This window comes from Glossina fuscipes, unplaced genomic scaffold (genome assembly GCF_014805625.2).
Source record: "Glossina fuscipes isolate IAEA_lab_2018 unplaced genomic scaffold, Yale_Gfus_2 26, whole genome shotgun sequence".
In the NCBI taxonomy this organism is placed as follows: domain Eukaryota; kingdom Metazoa; phylum Arthropoda; class Insecta; order Diptera; family Glossinidae; genus Glossina; species Glossina fuscipes.
In genome coordinates, this window is record NW_023998421.1 from 4763516 (window position 1) to 4781342 (window position 17827).

Sequence of the window (17827 nt, forward strand, 5' to 3'; positions counted from 1 at the left end):
GAAAAATAATAATGAAAATAAGCCAACAAATACAATTAAAGTGTAAAGAAAATAATAAAAGAACATTAAAATTTAATTAGAGAAAGCAAATACTTGCGTGAAGATGTATTAAAGGGTTTCTCATGCGAAACCTTGTTTCTGCAAAACAGAAGAAAAAGAAAAAAAAAAATAACGGTGAACTTCAGCAAGAAGAATGAATTTAAATATTTATAATATCAAGTGACCAGATCTCATGTGTAATTCAATTTAAAAATTTTGTATATGTAAACCATAAATAAATCGCAGCCTATATTGCATAACAATCATTTTTAAGCGCGAGCGTGTGTGTATGTTTGTGTGTGTGTGTGTGTGTGTGTGTGTGTGTGTGTGTGTGTGTGTGTGCGTACATATATAGCGATAAATATTGTATTAAAATTTTTATACGTGTGCATATGTAAGTTATGCTTTTCGAGTATCTATAGATGTATGTGGGTGCACGTGAATTGTGAGAACGTTAAGATTTGAGCTCAAATGGCGTACAATGCATGCATAAGAAAGCATGTGAATTATTTAACGACGCGGATGTAACAGTTTCCGGTATCCGCCATTAAAAAGACATTGTACATTTTCTAAGGCAGTATGTCACCTGTCGTGTAGGTTCTTATTATCGTTGTCTTCTCCTCCCTTACTTTCTTTTCTTTCTCTTTTAAATGCGTATTATTGTGCAGTGGCACTCTTTCAACATGAAAGAAAATTTAAAAATTTCGCGGGCGTATGAGTAACACCAAATTCTAATACCTCAATATGCAATGCAATCGTCCATGAAGTGGGAAGAAAACAAATTAGTTGAGTAGGATTATAAGGAGCTGATTGTAAAGAAATAACAACAACAAAAATAATATCAAAAATAATTTTAAAAAATTTTATAAAAAAGTCTAGTAATCTACCTGTTAATTAAATTACATGAATTACATGAAATAAAAAGGAATTTTTTGTTTGAGAAAAAGTTGATAATATTTTGTAAATACTCTTACAACAAATACTTCGCATTTTAAAATGCAGCAGTGCCCTATTTCCCTCAATATATCAGTACATGCAAGCACATACTTTTCAACTCACGCATACCTTTGATACAAACAAAAACTGTATTTATATCATTCAATGGGTGAAAACGAACACGATTTAAACGATAGTCGCCGTTAATGACAATTCTCTTGTCATCTTTTCGATAAATTATTCCGTAATAGAACTTTTCAAGCGATTAAGTAAACATGTTCTGCTTTCACGGCTTACAAGTAACTTACGTTAGGAGCTTACCCCGATTTGAGCCTAAGCTCATTTACATTTGCACGCTGCATAAAAGCTGAAAACGTCGACTGAAAACGTAGAGGTTTTTGCGAAATATCATGTTTATAAAACAATCACCTTTCTAAAAAGTTTAGGTCATGAAAATGCATTTCGGTGTTATCGATGAAGTAATTAAATATATTGTGTATCCAGGCAAGGCTTTGTACTACGCTATTGATTTTCATTTATTGTCCACAAGCAACAATTTTCGTTTAAATAGTTATCACTACAGTTATTATTGTATTAGAGAAATAAATTGAAAGACTAAAGTCCTAAAGCGTTAGCATCTGAGGTTTTTAAATGTACGGCGCTGGGAATTTGAACCGACCACCATTGGTTTGCTAGCCGAGATCGGATCGGTCACTCAGGCAGATGATGAAAGAGTTCATTTCACAAAGTGCTGGGGATTGTAAATATTGTCTCCCAACTTGGAAATGGAGAGGTTCTGTCTACTTAAGACAGCTGACGCAATTCCCTGGAAGAGTTTTCTTAAGCATGAGCAAACATGATTGAACCGCGTGAATAGAAAGCAGTCCACTTTAGTTCGAAGCATAACTGGACCGTTATGCTATATTATGTTTATAACTGTTTGTAGATTTCTAGATCAGAGATATGAAATCTACAATAGCTTGTCAATTCAAGCATTCATTTATGTGCTTAATTAAATTCGTGATATTATTCGGCGTAAGTCATAAGCCATGCTTACAGCCATATTCGGGCGCTGTAACTGGTTGCTGGTCCCAAAGGAAAACAATATATTTTCTGATCACGGTTTTCGTGAGTTTATATCGCACATAGTCAAATTGAAACTCTCCCACAGCAAATTTGTTATATATATATATATTTGTCACCAAATAAGCTTATTAGAGCCACTCACCCAAGATCTAATCGAAGAAATAATAAAAAGTGGGCATTTGCAGCAAGTTGTCTATCTACAGTAATATTCTTTCCTCCTTTTGTCGATATGGTTTAATCACCCAACACTATCTTCTGTACGAGTAATAAAGCGACGTTCAGAAAGCGGCGGGGTACTTACCTGATCGATAAATATTGCCTAAGCCTTCACCGACTAACCATTCACTACAGCTATGGGGCAAGTATGGCGCTAATGTATTGAACAATGAGCCCGTGAACGCTGACTTTGCTTGACTATGTAATTAGAAATAAAATATCGAATTGGTTACAAAAATTCCAACCTTAAAGTGGACACAACTCATGGTTAACTTCATAAGATACTTGTAGAGCTACCACAAATATTTATACTACTAAAATATAGCTGCTATAGCAGCAAGACAGCCGAATTAGGTAAACACTAATGAATAAGTGTCAATATGCGAATACAATACCGATCGATACGATCTAAGCTTTGACGAAACCGCTTGGCTATCTATGGTACTGAATATATCCACATCAGCTATACTTTAAATTTGCTGATTATTTTTGCTTTAATACTATATAGGCCGATCATGCATGGAGGAGTATTAACGTGACATTGTTTAACGAGTCGGACATTGAGAATAAACTATGGCCATCCTTTAGGTTTTTACAAGTGTCCCTAAACGGGTTAAAAAATTTCTCGAAGATGATAAATTGTTGTTGGAAAAGTAGAACTCAGCAAAATTCTTATGGATTGACTTTTTCACATTTTGTATACATTATGCAAACTTTGGAATGTTGGAGCGAAACTTTGAGAAAAAATCACAACTTGGAGATTTAAGCCTTTTAGGCGGCAGAGTAACCACATTTCTTTCTCCGCATGTTTACTCCGTTTCTGCTACATTTGCTTTTTCATTTGTCGGTTTAATAATTCTTAGCTATGTCTCAGCTCGGTCACCATTCTTTTCTAAGCTTCTCTATCACATTGTCGCGTTATTTTTTTCCCGCGTGCTTTCGCTACGTCCCTAAAGTGGAAAACCGGTCTGGAAGATTAACACTTCTGATTCTTCTTTTGAGAGAAAGATTGAAATTATTAAAAGCACAAAACCTTTTCCCTAGATAAACACTTGGACTGCGATTTGGTCTTTGAAAGTCACTTATCTAGTAACAACTGAATTACGTTGAGGAATTATTGTATTTAATTTATCAAAAGTATTATTATACCTTGTACCAATTGCCTCTCACGGTGCGAGGACATATTAAGTTAGTCCGGACGTATGTTACACTCACGAAGACTTGAGATGGACTCACCACTTCTTGTACTGATCAATTCAAAGTTATTTTCTGAATCGATTTAAATTTGCCTCTCCATCTGTCTGTCTGACTTCTTTGTTTTCTTGTATTTAACCTACAGGCCCCAATTTTTCAGATATTTTGACCAAATTTGCAAAGTTCACGTGCCTTGCTCCAAGGACAAACACTATTAACAATGGTTCGAATCGAACCACACTTTCGATCACTCTCCCTATAAAGCCTTATTTTGAAAAGTTGTCTTATAAATAACTGTAAGATGGTATAGGATATTTAATGGTGAGCCGTGACCCGCTAAAGAGTTTCTATTTGTTTTTTGGGGGATTTTCTTCCTTTCAAAATTGAATCCTAACCGAATTTCATTTCTTAATCTCTTTCGAATTCCTTTATTAAATACAAGTGGTTTTAATAACTTTTCGAGTTACTCTGACTTGAGCTCATCACGGTTTAAAAGAATGAGTGCAAATTTGTTACTATAGTAGCTAGGGGAATTCTAATAGACTTCCTTAAGTTGAGCGAAGCCTTCTCATCTGCCTTCACTTTTGTTCGGTTATTTGTTCAAAATATTTTCAATTTAACTACGCATGACTTAAATATATTCGTGTTAACCTTCATTACAACTAAAATTAGAATACACTTGACATGTCAATATGGTCTTTAAATTGTAATTGAATAAAATTGAAAACCAGTTATATTTTTTCTTTTTTTCTTTTTTTTGTAACATGTTCACTGCTAGTGCTTTAAATCTTGAAGCTTCAAAAAATTTATAAATAGTTATAAAATTCTAAAAATTCGTTTTTTATATGCCTTCTCCAAATTGTATGAAATTTGTAAGGAATTGCGGGAAGGGGAGAGGCGAATAAACATAATAATATGCCGCAAAAAACGACTGCATGAATTTAAATGAAATATTCCCTTAACAACACACACAGCCTTACGGAATGAAAAGAAAATAATTATTTCATATTTTTATTTAGTAATTTTTCTCTCAATCGACTAAAGGTAGGAACTCTCTAAAGCGTTCTAAATAAACCAATGCGTTTATGCATACGAATACTAATTAGCTTTTCGAATTTTTCTTCTATTCTCTACACTTTTTTTTTTCTATTTTGGTTTTTTTTTTTTTTGCCTTACCTCTCATGACCTATTAACGCTGTTGTTTAATGCGCGCTTCAAAGTGTATGCATCGTTTGCGATAAGTTCTGGTTTAATATGTATATTTAATTAAATTTTACATTAATTAAATTTCAATTCATAAATATTTCAAATAAACAAATTGTTGCAAAATTTCAAATATAGAAAAAAACAAGTTGGCTCCTTGGGAAACAGTTATTAGTATAACGAGCTTTCAAGGCGTTGGATAGGAAGCGATCTTAAGAGCGGTACAAGTTGAACCCCTTTTCAACCTTGGGCTAAAACACTTCGGTGTACCACAACAAAAGATTCGCATCATAAACATCATTAGGGATCAAGCTACGCATTACTACTGGGGATGAGGCTTGGATCTATGCGTACGACTCAGAAATAACCGATCAATCAAGCGCATATCGTTCAAACGTTGAACCGAAACCGAAAAAACCGTGTCAAACTTCCTCAAAAATGCTGGTGATATTAAGAGCTTTCCTTGAAAGTCGTAGTGTTTCGCACTGTTTATTCCTACTGCTGGGCCAAACAGTTGACGAGGAATATTATCTGAGGTTATAAAGGCAATGAAGGCGAAGAAATACCTTTCCAAGCAAGTGAAAGCACAAATGGGGTCACGACCAATATGAAAAGTGGCCCAATCCCAAATTTTTTTCGTTAGCGTTCATCCTTGGCGTACCAAATTTTACCAAAATATCTTAAAAATGATTAACTGTAGGTATGAATGCAAGAAAGTAAAACGGATAGACAGACAGGCAAGGTTAGATCTGAAGCGATCGTTATACTAAAAAGTGATTCTATCTCATGTCCTTCTGGGTATTCCACGCATTCGTACAAACTGAACATATCTGTGTATCAAAAATGTTCTACAATAGTGAGTGCTCAGTCGATAAAGGTATAACACTTACCAGTTGGGCAAACATCTGTCTCTCCTTGTTTCCTCGCTTCCTTTCGGTTATCACCATGTTACACAAATGAGGAATGTCCCCTAAGTGATAAAGCATATAATATCGAAAAAGTGATGCAATCTGAACCATTTTCAATAGCGTGCGCCCAGCGGCCAATACACGTCAGTTTACCAAGGTGCGTTAAAATATCTCGATAATTACGGTCTGTAGAAGAAGAGACAAGAAGACAAGACCGACAGACGAACGGACGCGCTTAAATCGATTCAGAAAGCGTACTTAAATCAATCGCTGCAATAAAAGATGGGGCTCTCGCAAGTCCTTCTAGGTATTCCATACATCTGCAGAAACTTAATATAACTTTGTACCACAAATGGTGTAAAGTGGCATAAAAGTTTAGACAGCAGATGCAAAATCCGATATGCTGACATCATATCCCAGCACGTGAAGCTGTGTGGAAACTTTCTGACTAAAAGCTGTCGAATATTTAATGACTTTTCAATTCTTTTCCTTTTAGCGAACGGAAAAGGAAATCACATAAAGCTCATCTTTCAACGAAATAAACGAATGCACAAACTATTATTCTTTCTTCATGGTTTAGATATTTCATCTAAAAAACAAAAAAAAAAACACCTCCAGCAAATATATTTCACATTCCCATTAGATATTCCACGACATAAATATACGTAAAGTGAAATAAAATTTTATCAAAATACGAGAAAAACAAACAAGAAGAAAATTAAATTTTCGCTTGAAGCTCAAAAACGCTTTTGTTGCATCCAGCACACAGAGAAAATATATCAAATTTGTTAAAGGCTTGCAACATGTACGAACGTACTTGTCGCTGACTTCTAAACTAAACACACTAGCTTGGCAGAAAAGTTCTGTCGTATTTGAAATAAAGCATTTGGATTCAGAGAAGTTTGATATGTTCTCCAGCAGTCGAATGGTAAATGCCGAGTTCTTTTGCAACTGCAAACTCGTTAGATGTACATGACTCTCCAATATGGATCACGCAATGTGATTAGCGTTCAAATCGACTATCTTCTTTGTGACTGACGTCTGACTGGCATTCAGGATATCACTTTCCAATGTCGCATACAAGCCGGTGTCTTAGATGCGCTTTATCCATCTTTGCCATCTTTTTCCCTCTGCACTTCGCAACTAGCTAATGAAGGGAGGTAAATATAATCTTCTTATACTTCACAAGAGATACGCTATACTATAATTAAGGCCCAACATGACACAATCTAATTGCCAGCTGTGACCTGACAGAAGGTAAAACTTGAGAGAACTTTCCATCCAACCTCTTATGTTTTCCAATGACAGAAGCGATAAGCCTACCTCCGCATGTCTCAATGCACGCAAAACCCTTTGAATCATTATATTACGATACACATAAAACCTATCGCATTGCTTATTTAATAATCTTTTCAATATATCATCATGCGTATATATTTTTTCGAGTAGGGGACGTGGCGGGATGCGTTTATTTTGCTTTATGTATTTACCGCGGGAGTTACATTCAGTTTGTCAAATGTTTGTAGCAAAGAGATATAAACGCTGTAAACTTCGTAAGTTATTCATGAATTCTTCATAAGTAATTCTTGATCAGTCCGCTCGCTTATTTACTGAGATTATGGTTACGATTTCAACACTTTCTGAAATCAGTTCAATTGAGAGATGAGTAGTTAAGAGAATGTTGAATATTACTAACCTACCCCTTACAGATATTTGCGTGACAGTCTTTAAACTATGGTTTGATATAACACCTGCTTTTAATTACTCGCTTTTCTCCTTACATTGCATTAAGTGTTCGTGCAGATGTTGTATCGTATGCACATAGTAGTCATTTATGTGCGTCACTTTGCATTTTAGTCTGCCTCTATTGTTAAGCCATACAATTCTTGGGCTTATGCAACAGATTATCATACCGAAAGGTCTCATATATTTGTCTATCCCTAGCAAGATATTTTGTAATTTTTGTTAGAGATGGAAAGTGATCCGACTTTGATCATGGCCATCTGAACGCTCTTAGGTAACAATTCGTAATCTGCAATCCATAGCTTATGTTAATTTAACATTCAATATTTGTGTCGACTCGGAAAATGATGCCGAACGACTAAACCATGCGGCTAAAGTTATGAACATTAAAGACCCGTATTTTACCCAAGTCCTAAAAAGCAGTATACGCAAGCAAGCTAAGCAGGCAAGCGAACTTATTATAAGTACGCGTCAGCGAGCTTATAGTCTTGATGCTTTCGAAAATGAGTGCTGCTTTGGATTCGCACACTTTACACTCTGCGAAAATAGTGCAAAAAGAGCTTCAGAGAGAATTATCTTTTAATTTTAATTAATACTTGATTGATAGTATAATTAATATTTGATTCATAGCCTTTCAAAATCATAGTATGGTCACTATCAACCACTTAAGTAGTAATCCCAGCTTCTAGGCGTCCTGCATATCGACCATCATTAATTATTAGATGGTCATGCGTGTCCTACACCATTTTGTACAGACGTGTGAAACAACTTTTTCGCAAACGAATATGATTTCGAATCGATTTATCCGTCAGTTATCTATCCATTCATGTAGTCTTATGTTAGTCAGAAATTTTCGAGATATTTTGATCGAATTTGCAGCACTGACACGTTCTACCATAAGAACGAAGGCTGTTAAAAACGAATGGGATTGGATCATTTTTAGTATTCCTTCACATATGAAGGCTTATTTTAGAAATGTAGTTATGTAACAACAAATTTTTATTTAAATGTTTTCCAACAAAAATTTTTGGATAGGATTCGAATAGGATCTCTGAGATAATCTTTCTTACACCTGAACAAAATCTAACCTTAATGAAAATGGGTATGGAATGTTGACTTGAGAAAAAAATTGCACTTTGTTAACTTTAATCTACGTAAGCCTATTTTTCGGACCTTAGGGATATTAGTGATTATCTCTCCGACTTTTGATAATTTGAGAAACAGTTTAGCTAAACCTTAAATTAAATCCAAAACAAGTAAATATACACAATGTAGCAGGCTCACCTTGAGATACCGGCTCACTTTTAAATACCCACCACGGCCGTACAGTTATTCATATAACGGCTTTTCAATATAAGGTATAGTAAGATCAGCGATCGAAGCAGTGGTCCTATCCGAAGCATTTTCAATAGCGTTCGTCCTTGCGACAAAACACCTCACTCTATCGAATTTTATTGCATAATACTTTCTGACATATAGACTGGCAGATAGACGGACTGGCAAGCTTCTCAATACAAGCTCATCAGTAGGTCGATCCCAAGTTCTTCTGGGTGTTGGACACATCCGCACCGCATGCACGAGAATAGCTAAGTATAAAAAACGTTTAACAAAATTTAGAAACTCGGCATTCAAAATTTAGTTTCGAAAGTCTTTTTCATAAACGTACGTACGAGTAGGTAGTTCTGTTACATATTACGTCAACTAAAAAATTTCACAAAATTTGTTAGAAATTTTCAGAAAAGTTCTCCTCCTACCATCTATTTTGAACGATTTGTGTGATGTGTCAATGTGTAAATGCATAAAAAATTGACGTTTTTCTCTTTAAATACACGTAAGTGAATGTATGTTATTGACATAAGTAAATTTTTTTTTAACCCTGAACTTTTCCAAAAGTTTATCGGTTTTTCACTTTTTCCTACCAGTTTTTCTTGCGTTTTTTCTGTAACTTTGCCAATTTCGTCGTTTATGTTATAAATTTGTATGTGTGCAGGCTTCTTTATAAATCCAACCACCAGGGGAGCTGTACAAAAATAGAAAAAATGTTTTAAAAGAAGTTTATTGTAAAGTATATTAAACGAGCTTAAGTTAAGTTCAAAAAAATACATCGATGAATATCTTGTGCATGTAACAGCAACCTTTATGGGATATGGGAAACGAAAGTTTTTCTCAAAAAAAATTATTTAAAAAAATTTGATGACTTTCATTTCGTGGACACTTGAAAATCGTCTTTAAAGCACACCTTAGTCGCTGGGGTAGTATTGGCCATGGTTTGATCGCTTATGATCCATAAAAACTCGTAGGCGCAACGTTTACAGCTGGGAGCACGCCGGCTACTAAAAGTGGCGTTTATCTTAGTCTCGTTAGTTTTCAGCAAGCAAACAAATTCAACTATCTCTCTACAGTTGACAGTTGAGGCAATAAAACAGTGGAAAACATTTTTGTTGTTTTTTAATTTACTAGCAACCATCAAGTCATAGGTCAATAGGTACATTAGTATAAATCATGTGCATAGAAAGAACTGAAGACTTATCAGATATACACCTGCCTCTATCATTAATAGATTCTAATCGTCAACAGCCACCTTCAGACGTATTCAGGTGTTCAAGAATAAAGCCAATGTTGCTCTTAAACGTTAAGCTTGCATTTTTCATTTAAACGACGAGGTTTGCACCAGCTTTATACCGATTGCTCATATGCTTGTTCAGCGTCAAATTCCGATTTGAGTTGCCGTCGGTCCTTTCCGTCCTTCTGTCCGTCTGCATAAAGTCTGCTGTGGACACTCTTTCGGTCGCAAAAATGAAGATGTCGACTTTAAATTTGGCAAACACATTGGACGTTCTTGCACGCAGTTTGACATTAAAAATGAGTCAAATTGCTCGAAATGCTTACCTAAAGTGTAACATACACTGAGAACATCTATTTGATAAAAGTTTCCACGTACGTTGAAAAAAAAAAATGGGAAAGACGGTCCTGTCCTCCAAGTATTACAGAGTACTGAATTCTTTTTTGTTGTTAGAAAGGTGGTGGGTATAAAAGATTATACTTTTCTCACTTGTTTTTGGACCGTATGAGTTTCCACATTTTCTCCGCGGGAATGGGCAAAATTCTATCTACTTAAAAGTTTTGTTTATTGGAGCAACAAAACGAGGTTGTTATTATAATCCGAATATCATCTCTTAAATGGACAAAGGACCAAGTCTTCTTGTTTCTGTAGAGTGCGCTTTTGCTCCGTATCATTCGCATACCACCAAAACTTTATTAGTGACAAATCAACTATAAATTCGCATTTACCCATACATATGTATATATACATATATATGAAGGAGACATGTGTTCATTTATGGTCCGGAAACGTCCACTATTGAGAGAAATTCATTTCTGGACAACCAAAACTTTCTCTAAAACGAATACACGGGTGGGTTTTCACTATTCCCTATTGAACTAAGTTACGTTGCGAAACACGATACGACCGTGTCGTTATAAGCTGCTCGGCAGCGACCGATCGGGAACATAAAAGTGGCAATTACTTTCGGACTAGCTCGATAGCGAGAGCCGCAACCCGACCCCAGCCTTCCTAGTTGTTCCTACAGACATGCATTTTTTCGGGAAATCGTAAAAAGTCTTTAACTTCATATATGGTACTACGTCCGCATTCTATTTACAAAAAATACCATATTGGAATTAAAGTTCCGTGTATCTGTTTATTTTCATGTCTCGAAACAAAATGTCAAAGTATCGCGAAAAAAAATCCATCTATTATAACTACATAAACGATTAAACAACTACAATAGAAGAGTCAGCACAATATAATAACGTTTTAACATTATTAAAACAAAACTCCATCATAATAGGGAAAGAGAAAGACAATCACGCACATACAACAAGATAACCAAAGTTTTCTCTCCAATGTATACAAAAACAACAAACAATCACAATTGTAACGATTACAATAACAAGAAAAGAGAATGCAACAACAACAACATCAACAACAAAACAATAAAAACAAAACAAACAAAACTGGACTTTGAGCCAAAAAAAAAAAAAAAACAACAACAACAAAATTACACAAAAACAAGAAACAAAAGGAAGCAAACGTATTATAGACATTCATGCAATCGCGTAAGTTGTATATACTGTTTAAGCCTTTGTGGTTGAAAAATTCACAAACTGTGGACAAAAAACAAGGCAAACGAAGCATATACGTACAATTAAGGTGACCAAATGTAAAGCTTTTAGAGCACAGCATTTTTTTGTTTAGATCAGCTCTACTGCCTATACTTCTCTCTTTTTGCAAAGGGAATATGGGGAAAAGTGGCCGTTTCCTCGAGATTGTCTCATTTGTAATCTGCTGTGGATTTGTACGTGTACACAGCCCATATTGTTTATGCCAAATTTCGGCTTCCTTATATCAATTTTGATTATAACGAGTCCGCAAAAGTTGATGGTTCAAAATGATCCATAACAATAGAAATCGATATATGCCGTCGAAAACTGGGCCAGTTAAGGAATAACAGATTGTCGGCATTTAAAGGTATTTTCCTGTGAATAGAAGTCATCAACGAAAACTGGAGCTTTACGTGCTCTATACCAATTAATTTTAAGCTCAAAAATTCAAAAATGTGATGTTGACCTTGCGGGTAGTTCTATCATTAAAAAAGGTACTCGAGTAGGATCCAATTTCTATGTGTGCTGCTCTTTTGCCCAAAAATTCTGGTCACCTTAATGAGAAATGATTCATTAGTTTGAATCAGGCTAACCAGTTCATGCAATTCTTTGACTCAACAACTCGCAGATTTTGAAAGACTAACGATTACTTTTGAAACATTTCTAACATGCATAGCATCGTAAATCATGCGTAAAGTTTTATAGTTTTCACGTTTACTGTTTTTTTTTTTTCGTTTAATGTACGACTCATGATCACACATTCACGATGCAACCATCCATTAAAAGCTCGCCCTCTTCAAGTTTTCAATCACTTCCACACACAAGTATCCGCATCATCGCATAGAGAACTCAATAATAATCATAATAATATTGCATATAACAACAACAACTCTGCTTAAAGTCTGACTGGCAAATGACATCAATACAATGGCTATAGATAGACAGTAAAAGAGATTTAGAAACCAATGAATTGAGAGAGAATAAGAGAGAGAAAACAACGCAGGCCGAATAAGAGTCTTAGATGCTGGCGCGTTCAACTACAATGGATGTTTTTTTTTTTATTCTCATAATAAACAAACTAGAAACAATAAACGATTATAGCAAATGCACTCAGATCTATTCATACGTATGCAAGCATATATATTTATGAGTAACAATGGAAATCTAACCATTCGTATATTTGTATGCATGCATATACATATACATATATGCTGCAACGATAAAAGTAACTAAAATTGATACGTAACATTAAGTTCGTTCACTTGGTGGCGTTTCATACTCTGCTCAAATATTCGCATGCATACATACATAAATTTAAGTGCATTTGCACTGAATGTGTACTTTGTCGAGTACACAAGTACGCAGCGACAATCAAATGATTTGCGTCGTGTAACGTTAAACGGACTTTTTTGTCATTAACTGCTTAACTGACTGACTTATTGAACGACTGATTTACATTGCAAATTATAATATATAATATATAAATGATATAAGGCATTTGATGAAAGAAGAAAGGCAGGCATGTAACTCGCTTGGCGATTTGCATAGAAACGCAAATGCAGTTAACTTTGCATTTCACCGCCCTATTGTCATCATAAGGCGTAAAATTCAGGTCTTCTTTCCAACGAGACTTTTTCTTCTTTGCTCAATCTGTTGTTATAATCCATCTGCGATCTTTTAATGTTCACTGTCGACCGCAATTTAAGCGAAATGTAACGATGAGTCACGGTAACTTCGCTCTTTAATGCAAAGATCACCCAACCGGTGGTGTCTAGCTCGTAACAAAGTTTTGCTAGTCTGTACATAAGAAAATTTGAAAACTTACTTGGATACTGTTGGATGTGTGTTCTCTTTACAGAAATATTACGATTTGATTGAGCGGCAACTTTTCAATACATTTTTTTGATACGTTCAGGGAACTTATAATAGAAAAAATCCCTATTGGGAATTATTTGAAACATTCTCCGTCCGATTTTAAATTAACGATCGCCTAAAAATATCTTTTTAGGAAGTAGGTTCACCTACAGTTCCAATTGGCGACAAGAGCGTTTTCTCTGTCACTGTTGCGCCAAGTGAGCTGCTTTTAAAGAAGTTTTTCCATTTTGAATACTTTTTTTTCTTTACGACTCCACTGTATAGATCGTGTATTACGACCATCTTTCCGTTACCGTTGAAAGGAAAAGTAAGCAGATCTTATTCTCATCACCAAAAAACAACTGTCAGGTATGATAAACGTGGCTCTGCTTCGATTCACTTATATAAATAAAGATGCGTTTGTAATACGATTAGAGTACGCGATTTTATTTCATAATGAAAAGTAACAGTTCCATTACCGTTATATTCTAGTCGAGATTATATTTTGGAAAAATTATTATTAATATTTCGAGGAATTCCGTGATTATGACCTTAGGAGTGTCCGATGTTCAATAGGTTGGTGATCTCTGCTCACATCTACTTGCAAAGAAACAAACCGATAGAGAGAAGCAGTGAGCAGAAATCTGAACGTATGTGAGATTAGTTGAGAAGAATCCAAAATTTTGTGCACATAATTTCTAGTGACTTTGCAAAAAAAAGAAAAAAAAAACCAAAGCGAAAGCGAAAACGAAAACGAAATGCTTAAAAAAAGTTGTGTTTGGATTGAACTGAATTTTTTCGCATCCATCAAATCTATTTTCCGCTGACACGACAAAAATCGTTGTTTTTTTTTTTTTGTTTTTACTTTATAAATCAATTCATGCAGGTCGAGAATACTAATGATGTTTATTTTTTATAATTAGTTGACAATCTCGTGTTGTGAGTAGTGCATCCACAACTTTTGGCCTCAATTCTGTGAACAAATAAAAAAAAAAAAACCAATAATAAGAAAGGGGAAGTTGGATGGAGCTTATGAATGAACATTAATTCGCTTTGTTGGAAGCACGAAAGCCTGCAATAAATCATAATAACTATGCCGTGGTCAGGTCTCTTAAAAAGATAACTAAGATTTGCATCTAGCTTTATGGTGTTTGTTAATGAACTCTTCAGCCTATTTTCATGACGACGATTTTAATAACGAAAGATTTTAGATTATCTATAAGCACTCGAAAAGCGGCTTTAAGCTCGTCACCTACGACACAAAAATATTTTATTCTTCTAGGTAAAACTTTGAAAACGTAATACTTCTTTAATGCAACACAGGGAGACCTAAATCTAAAATAATCAATTAAGGGTCTATTAAAATCTAAAAATTCCGATAAAAACATTACAACAGGCCACGGCCCGTATCCTACACCATCCTGCTCTTATTCACATAAAGACTTTCCAAACTAAGGACACTCTATAAGAAGCGGTTGAAAAGGTGGTCCGATTCGATCTATTCTCAATAGATTTGCCCAAAGTCGCCGATATATCAAATTTCATCAGAACGGGCGGATATTGGACGAACAGACGAATGGGCAAGCTTAGGTCGCATCACTGTCACCTTCTGTGCAATAAAAGGTAGATATATCTCACGTCCTTCTCGCTGTTACAAACATAACTGAACTCAGGCCAGAAGACTTTTATTCACCTTACTTGTAAGAATTTCAATTAACGAGACTTGTAACGAGATTGCAATCTTTCTATCAAGGAGAAGTGGATGAAAAGGCTGAGCAAGCCGTGTAGTTCTATTAAAGGACTTCGTTTATGAATAAACCTCGTATATCTCTGTAACATACTTGCCCGGTACGGAGCCCACATTACGCCAATGTCCAATGACATCGAAGATTTTAAAAAAATTCCCTCTTCGTCGCCCGTGGGCATCAAAGCCTTCCGCCGTATACGGTCGAAGATCCACAAAAAATTTTGGCGTTTCCGTCCACACATGTGAATTATACTCTAATTTTGCAGTGAAGTATTTTTTGCATCGCTTTACAAACCCTTGGCCATTGACTGCGTGTTGCCATCCTACGACCATATCTTCTGTCCAATCTAAATTTGTCACTTCTACAATTTATTTGCAAGTAAAAGAAGAGCAGTCTTTGCGTACACTAAGCCATTCAAAAGGAGTATGCAGCTGCATCTTATTGTTATGCTTACTTTAAGTCGCTGCGTAAATTCAAAAAAAAATAATAATAAAGTCTCTCTCTGCCTTGAAAAAGCTAAGACAAATGCTGTAAAATGGAAGAAGAGAGCGTCTACCACGTCACAGAAAGTCTGGCAGCGAAAACATGTTTTGGACGTAGAACTTTATCTTTAACTTTATTGTTGCTTATGTTCGTATTCGTGTAAAACAAATGAGTAACAAATCTGTTAAATATTCAAATGAAACACACAAAATAAGTGGAAGTTTCCCATCATCCACTTACATTACAACGTTTATAGATTTCCCGTTGTATACACACACTGACCTGCTACTCGTTCTCATATTACAAGCTCGTAAGTTTTGAATAACTTTTTCAAATTATTTTTGCGGAAGTGCTTGAAGTAAACGTAGCTGGATTGTTTCTCGTACTTATGTTACTAAATTATATTGGGCGAGGGCACCATACACAAGAATATATTGTTTAACTTTCGTTGTATCAACATAAAAGTACACATTTAAAGCATCGATATTTTAATAGACCAATAAAGTGTACGTTAACTTGTTGACAATATATGCACTATGGTGCATAAGTAATTTTAAGTAGTACAGGGAGCATTAGTTATTCTATACGGTCAGGTGTCGAATGCATGAAGTGAGAATCTTGACTTGATTAAAGATTAATATTCTAGTAACGTCCTATCTCTGAAAAAAAGAAAAAAGTTACTTGACTCGACTAAAGAAGTGGCATACAGACAAGGACGAAAATTGCCGCATAGAACCGGCATTGCTCAAGAAAGGCAACTACTTTGTCCTGAACTATTTTTCGACAAAATAAATGAATTAGATAAACTTTCAACTATCAAGAGCTTTGAAAGAGTTGTGTATATTCGTAACCAGATATTCGTAAAGAGGTTGTAGCCGTCACCTTCTGCTTGCTCTTCACTCGATCAATTCTTCCAGTTGTTTATCTATTTGTCTGTTCCTTTGTCTATTCGCTCGTTTGCACATTGATTGGTTGCTCTGTCCACTCGTTCGCTTACCGTTCATTTTAAACTTGACATATATACGTTGCACGAAATCTAACAAGTAAGAAAGTTATATTCGGCTAGGGACGAAACTCCCTTAGCCGCCGCCATTAATGTCTTTGGCGCATCATGATTTGATTTATTGTCATAAAACAGTGATAGCGAAAATATTTATCTCTCACTTCTTACTTCGTTAACAGGTGTTATTACGAAAAATTACCTTACCACGTCGTGACGTCCACCGCAATTTATTTAGAATTAACACATTTGCCTTTGTCGCCTTCTACTCCCCAAATCGTTTCATTTGATAACCCTATCGCTGGTATTATTAAGGAAGGAATTAATCCAGCAGGTCGCGATGTATACCACATTTTTAGGCACATATTATATCTTCACGTGAGAAATGTACAAAATAATTTTAAACATTCGGTCCGGGCGTTTAATTCATGATAAATAAGCATAATATCTCAAAAAAAGTAAAAATCGACATGACACGTATATAGCGCAGTTTTTTGTAAAGTAAATGAGGAAAATTTTATAATTTGTGGGAAACGAGCAAAACCCACAAACTTTTATTTACAAAAACAGTGTTGAAGTCAATATCTTCATTCTTGCGGCCAGGGGACAGTATCAATGACACACTCTACAGAGACATGGACAGCCGTGGCTTAATCAATCACGCTTAGATGTCTGTGTTCAAAGACATATATAACTTGACAACTATACCGATGGAGACTTATTATCATCTACAACTGAGCGCACGTTAGTAAAACGAAGGGCTCGATGGCATATACCTCGCAACTGCTAAGTCGGCGTTCACGCATTCAAATATCAGTGCATTAGATTATACTTAGTGGCAATCATAGTGAGGGTTAAGTCGGCAAAGGCATAACACTTATAGGTTGGACACACACTTAGTAGATTGCAAAAGCCTCCCTATCTTTCTTCTAATCGTCACAGTGCTACACGTATAGCTGACATCTACCGAGTGATCGATCGTATTAAAGAAAGCAAACGAAGAAAAGTAACACAAAAAAAGGCAACTGAAATTGATCGCACGAATTGTAAGTCAGACGAAGGTTCGAACGTGAGCGTTTACAATGCATAGGAGATATCACCATGCGGAAGAAAGCCAGCTTAATATTTTGCTTTTTCTGAACGAATCATAATAAAATGGATTGGAACTTTAACATGAGACCTCAGTATTGGAATGATGCGAGATATTAGTCAGTGTAGATGTTTTCAACAGACGCCTGCCTTTAAACCATTAT

At 35.4% G+C, this 17827-nt stretch overlaps 1 protein-coding gene across 1 annotated transcript in view; it reads left to right on the plus strand.

The window, feature by feature from the left end:
• The window catches only part of LOC119635281 (ATP-binding cassette sub-family G member 4), a 61173-nt gene that overhangs the window by 33296 nt on the left and 10050 nt on the right, over window positions 1-17827 (plus strand). The gene's annotated exons all lie outside the window — the stretch shown is intronic.